The sequence below is a fragment of the Dipodomys spectabilis genome, unplaced genomic scaffold, assembly GCF_019054845.1.
Source record: "Dipodomys spectabilis isolate Male_0828 unplaced genomic scaffold, ASM1905484v1 ptg000226l, whole genome shotgun sequence".
Lineage (NCBI taxonomy): Eukaryota > Metazoa > Chordata > Mammalia > Rodentia > Heteromyidae > Dipodomys > Dipodomys spectabilis.
The window spans coordinates 1,282,294-1,289,237 of NW_024870903.1; the positions used below are offsets into that span (position 1 = coordinate 1,282,294).

The 6,944-nt window shown below is 32.6% G+C and overlaps 1 pseudogene; it reads right to left on the bottom strand.

Moving 5' to 3' along the window:
• Positions 1-1,078: 1,078 nt before the first annotated feature.
• LOC122123216 lies at positions 1,079-1,178 on the bottom strand (annotated as a pseudogene).
• Positions 1,179-6,944: the final 5,766 nt, after the last annotated feature.

Below are 6,944 nucleotides of genomic sequence, written 5' to 3' on the forward strand. Positions count from 1 at the left end.
GATGACAATGAGTATACCCCTCTTCATCGGGAAGCCTACAGTGGACACTTAGACATTGTCCGTGAGTTGATGGCTCAAGGGACACATGCAATAACTGTAGATGGCTGGACACCCCTGCACAGTGCATATACGTGGAATAATACCAGAGTGGCTTCTTTATTCATCATGATCCAGATACCAATGCCCAAACTAAAGGCTTGTTGACCCCCTTGCATCTTGCTGCTGGAAATTGAGATAGGAAAAATAAACTGGAACTGTTTAACCATTATATCAAACCAGGTCTGAAGAACCACTTGGAAGAATCTGTATTTGATATTACCAAATGGATAAGTATGTATCACTACCTCTTTGAAGTTATGGAAGGCTGTACAAATTGTTCTGCTAAATCCTAAATTTTCTGTTAATTTTCTTAAATTTCAAAAATGATATTAATTCCTTTGTGTCAATACAACATATTTTCACAATCCAAATAACAATATCTTACAGTAACAATTCACGGATTCTGTGGAATTCTTCTAAGTGAATTGCCTGCCTTTGATGTCAAAATGTATTCAAGATTTTTGTATACATCTATAATGATTTATGCAGAGTTTGTGATTTTGATAATCAGAAATAATTTTAACTTATCTGTTGAAATGAGTAGTATAGAAACTAAAGATATTTCAGGTGTTTGTCTGAAAAAGTATATTTTAAAATATTCTATATTCTATGTTTGTATAGTGTGTCTGTAATCTATTTTATTCTCTCCTAGATATAATACATTGAATTCTACATTGTTTTTATAATATATAGGTTCATTAATGTGTCCTTTCAGATTGCATTCCATATAGAAACAGTTTAAGATTCCTTTTTTTCCTAGGTCCTTATAATATTATATTTCTTTGGGATAAAACGAAAATGTTTTCTAATTTCAAAAGTTGTGTAAAGGCTATGCTATGCAAAGGCCTTTCTAAGGTGAAAATTTAATACACTGATATCAAACTAATTTTTAATTATATGAATTACGTGTATTGTTAAACTTGTAATTCTGTAATCAACATTTTAATAGCTGTTTTTCATTTCTTGCATCTGAAGAATGAAAAATTTTGAATACTTCACAAATTTTCATATCATCCTTGTACAAGTGCTATGTTAATCTCTGTATTGTTGTAATTTTGGTATACATGCTGCTGAAGAATGTAGTATCATGTAAATTTAAGTAGTTAATGATGCAATATTTATACAGGCTTATATGCTTAGGTGCCTATTTGTAACAAGGAAACCTTATTGTTCCTAAAAATGCTATTGATCTGATTTCCCTAAAATTCTGTGAATAGTTGAAAAAAATGTGTTGTTCAGTTGATTGCTCACATTTGCAATTTTTTTGTCAATGACTATTTTAAGTCTTTTTCATTTGGAATTTGATCATATTTTCAAGTAATTATAGCTAAGTGCAAATATGACGGCTTTTTCAAGTACTTATTTATCCAAATGTGTTAGCGCTGTGGAGCCAATGGATTCAAAGTAAGCCTTGGTTAAGAGCTATTTCTAAATTTCTGTAGCTGAAATTTTCCCAAATGAGGTCTTACTGGCACAAATGTCTACCTGACCCTTTACCCTTCTTCCATGTAGTCACAGACCAACCAGAATATCTTACTCTGACAGCATAGATTGTCTTACTGGAACAAAACTAATCTTAGTTACAAGGGATCATAGAGAGATGAACAGTTCAGCCAGAACTGTTCAGACTAGAAGGCATTTTATCAAAATATGATTGTTTATTATACCTACTATTTCAAAAGTAGCTAAAGCCAATAAGATGAAAAATTGTTCATATGCATGATTACCTAATGTCTTGGCCTGTCTATCTTCCAACCAGGCAGGAACTTATACTACTGCCATTTTATCACCAAATATTTTCATAGTTGTAGGAGAAGTCCATATGTTTCTCTTCATTATTAGGCCTTAAATTGGTAATGTTTTAACCACAGTGTTTCCTCTTGCCTCCAGGCTGTAAATTTACAAATGGTAAATCTTTTCGTTTGACTCTACCAAACACTGAGGTAGAGATAATGGAATAATACTTTAAAACAGAGTTGCCTTTGATACACTAACCACAACAGAACAATGCAAAACATGTGCCTTATATTATATATAGTTATATATTTTACATTTATATGTGATGATTTTATATTTCACACTCTGAACCTTACTAGAATTAATTGATAATTTGACAAATAAATTAATATTTATTCCAATAAATAGAATTAGAATATAAATAATTAGGTTTAGAATATATATAAGAATATAAAAATATCAATGCAATATTCTAGGTATAAACTTGTGATACCTTCTAAGTGTTCATGGTCTTCTGAATTCACATGGCAATAAAAGAGTGTTGTTTTCCTCTAATCTATATGGGATTTTACTCTGCTGCTCTGTTTATTGTTTTATCTCGCTGGTCCCAAACTGTTTTTCTCCATATTTCTGAAGCATTCTTCCTGATTATGCCCAAATTTTGCTGATATGATGTCTAAAACATACTTTTCTTCTGTAGGACCCATGGATCCTAGGATCTCAGGTCCCAGTTACCTGTATAATCAGATAACAGGGGCAAGACTTCTCACATAGGCCCATGCAACATGCCAACAGAAAGTAATTGAAGACCCATCTCAATTTCTCAGTTCTTATATTTCAGGGCCCCAATTCCTTGTGATGAGGAATTAGCAGCAAGCAATTGTGAAATGTAAGGCAACTTAAAATGAAGGATGAGATCACTGAGAGAAAGTACTGTAATTCAAACTTTCAATTGACAGATGACGAACTCATATGAGTGAATAAGATCACAAAGTGTCATGAGATTGTTTTTAATACCCCTACCCTAATGATTAATGGAAGATTTCAGTCCAGCATAAATAGGGCCACAAAAAATAGTTCCTGGAAAGATAGATCCATAATTGGTCTACCAAGGCCTGGAGAACTTGACTTAGAGGTCAAATGTAATTCAGAAAAAAACATTAATTGAGAAGATCCTTAGTGCTTCAAAACACTGGTAATTCAGTACAACTTAGTTCTGTGGTATAAAAATGTTGTCATTCTCATACCAATGATAACCTACATTTAATCTCCTGAAAGTGTATTCCTTTTCAAATGAACCTTTTAAAATCATATTTGCCAAAATAGCATTCGATAAGTAGATGATAATTAGTGGCATTACAAGTTTTTCAAGTGTAGGGAGCAAGTTACAATAGAGTTGATTTATTTACCCAGCACCAACGTCAAATAGGTTCAGCCATTCATTAAAGTGTAGAGATAGTACCACCCACCATATTTGTTGTTCAGTAGGTGCCTTCCAGAAATGGGTTAAATAGATCAAATATTTCAAACCCAAACAGCTATTAAAGAAATTTCATCATTTAATAAGGAATATTTTTAAAATTCACAAATAGTTGCCTTATATATTGTTTTATGTTTTCCCTATCTGTCTAACATAGCAAGAAATATGACTTTAAGTCTTGAATATGGGTACTCATCAGAGATATGATAAACATAAAATCTGTCTTCTATTTCTATCATATTGCTCTATAGTAGTAAATCTTAGTTTTCTTCCTTTTCCATAACTTATAGCTAGTAGAAAATATTATCCCATGTAAAATAAAATGATCACACCATTGTACAAAGCCATCTATAAAAATTGGTTGTTAAGAATACATTCTAAGCCATTTTTAAACTTTCTTGTTGACTAAAGATTAATCTTCCAAGTGGATGGGAATAAAATCATGTCTAGGTGCTTCACATCTCCAGTCTTGCAAATTGTTACTGCAGATGAATGAATTATGGAAATATAAGCTGACATCAGTTCAAGTATATGCAGGATTGAAACTCAATGGAATGTATATAAAACTTTCAAAATAACATCAGACATTTTAACAAAATGACTATCAGGAAGCTGAAACCAGACAGGAATAATAGTAAAGATAAAAAATGGAACAAGGGGCAAGTACAGCCTAAATACTCAATGTACACATGTGATAAAGGAAGTGGCAAATCGGAAATAAATCTTGGAGAATGGGTTGCTTAAGAATGATAGCATCAGTGCTTGTGATCCAGGAGTATTGGACAATTAGATAGATATATTTAATTGTAGCACACTTGCACAACCTTTTGAAATTCAGTTAAACACACAAAAATCACAACCAAACAGCAATCTCTAGAGAGTATGAATATGACCTTTCAAAATTTTAAGAAGTTGATGAAGGGCAATCTTGGGAAAAGCAAACAAAGCTGTTCAAAGAGGGAAGTTTGGGGTAGGGGAGAATTTGGGACAGATTTAAATACATTGTCTCATATTATAAATCACCTACATTTGTTGCAAATATTTTTCTTCTGCGAGTTCTTCTTGTCTGAACTGGATACTCCAGTCCTAAGCCACATTTGATAGCTTGTGAAGATAGAATAGAAGACATAAGATCAAGTACCCATTGCTCCACTGGAGAGAAAACAATCCTCTGTTTTCTCTCATCTCTCTTCACTACTCTTTCTTCATACTTTTAAGTCGATTTTTTTTTTTTTTTTTGGTACTGAGGATCGAACCCAAGACGTCGTACTTGCTAGGCAAGCGCTTTGCCACTGAGCTACATCCCAGCCCCTTAAGTCGATTTTGAATTATATTTTTCCTTCTTTGTTCTGGCAAAGTAATTAGTCAAAGTAATTCACTAATTATTATTTGCCATGTTTTCTATCATGCTGTTTAATTGCCCAAGCGATTCCATTAAACTTCCCTCTTGTATTTGTTTGCCATGAAATTTATGATAATGAGGACAAATCTAATGTAAAACTTTTTCTCCAAAAAACCAGTCCAAGAAGCTGTAATCACAAAATAGAAAGCTGTAATCACAAATCAGAAAGTCTTCTTCTGTCTAAAGTGCCCTCAAAAATAAGTACTCCACCACTGTTTGGTTCAATCAATTCTAACCTCAAAGGTATATTTTGCTAACAAGATGTTTAGAGGAAACCGAAGAATACTCCACTTTTATCTTCTCTCAAGATTCTCCTTAGATACCATATCAGGAACAGTGAAGGTATTCTTTGCAAAATTATTTCAGTAGTTTATTTTCCTCTTGATCTTGCATTTGCTCAAGAAGATGTATGGATGAAAATAGAGTTAAATCACCCACACCTTGGAAGACCGTGTCTGCTACAAAAGGACAATGTTTCTATGTCCTACTTCTATGTCCTCCTATTAGCTCTTGCCTGATTTCCAATTATTCATAGCTTCTTGGCTTCAAGTCTAGTGAGCTGAAGGACTATACAGCCTCAGCCACTGCTACATCTTCATGGTTTCTCTTTTTAAAATCTTTTAAGTTGCCTCATTTGGATGTGACATTTATTTTCAGGAATTCATAAAATCAGTTCTGCATTGTAGTGAGCCAAATAGGCTCTGTAAAATCACTTTAGGTAGCAAAATATTAACACAATGTATATGAAAAGTTTTGTCCTCCATCAATGCTGAAGCCAATACGCTTAGCTAGGGCTCTAAGAACACTGTTTTCTAACCTTTTCCATTTGCTCAATTCTTTTCTGAACCCAAAATTTTTGGCTTATGTAATAAGAGAAGTCTTCACTATGTCATGTTAAAAAGGATATTATATTTTGTGAGCCACTTAGAAATGTGAAATCATTGGTTTGCTGTATTCAATCAGAATTTTTTTCTGTGTTTCACTGCTTCACGTGCAAAGACATTGAGGAAAGTATTACAAACAGAAAAGTGTAAACCCAATACCTTCTTTCATTGTGGAGGGTACTTTATCCCTAAATATTTTTACCCAAATTATCTTTTTCAGAGAATTACTGTTTGATAATTAAAGGTTAATTCACAAATTTTGATGTCTTATTTTTTTAAGAACTTTGAATTTAAATTCCACTACAACCTTGTTTAACACAGTGAGAGTATATTTCCTGGATAAGGACAATTCTCAAGAGAACTTCCTACAGGATTTACAGGAAGGTTTCTGAGGTTTGTTTGTTTAGTGTGAGAAAGAGCCATCTTCACCCACATTGCTTCCTCTCAACTAAGTCTCATGGATTTCTTTGCATGAAAGCCTATTTTCCCAGGAATTTTAAATTTTCTTAATAGGCTAACTAGTTAAAAATTTTGAACAATTAAAATTTACCTGTCGTAACTTTAAAACTCTTTTGAAATTCCTTTATCAGAATTGCGAATTCACCAATCCTAATTCCACCTTTACCATAAAAAAGTTAACATGTTGTTTTCATGATATAGTGTCCATGCAACTATTATTTTCCAGTGTCTTTGTTATGTGTTTATATGACCATATAAACTGATGCTAAGAAAAATGAACTCCAAGATATGGAAACAGATTTTTTTATTTGTGGTTGTTGTTTTTGATGTATTATGTGATTTCTATTTTATTTGGGTTTTTACCTTATGGTTTATCCCCTGCTGTATTTGATTTTGGTACCCTGTGTATTCTGTATACATTTACCTTAATTAGAGAAGGGAAGAGCAATAACAAAATTGTGAGGCAAAGGACAAAGGGCAAACCAATGCAATAGCAATACTCACAAGACAATATGTTGGAAATGGGCATTACAACTGTATGGGGTGAAGGGGGGAAGGAACACTGTGAGAAAAATGAGGGAGAGGTAACAAGTTTGAAAAGTTATGTATTCACTACTTCACAATTACTGTAACCCCACTGTACATCATTTTGATAATAAAATTTAAAAAATAAGCTGCATAAAATATAATTTCCCTGTATTGGTATGGTAAATATTATTCTTTATGTAGTAACTTTTTAAAATCAATACTATTGGCATCTAATTTGAATTAATTACCCTTTCTTTATCAGAGTGTCATCAACTTGAATGTTATCCAACTAGGCAATATTATCACAATATACTTGCCAATATTATGAAAAAAGAATAAATTTAATACTTTCTCA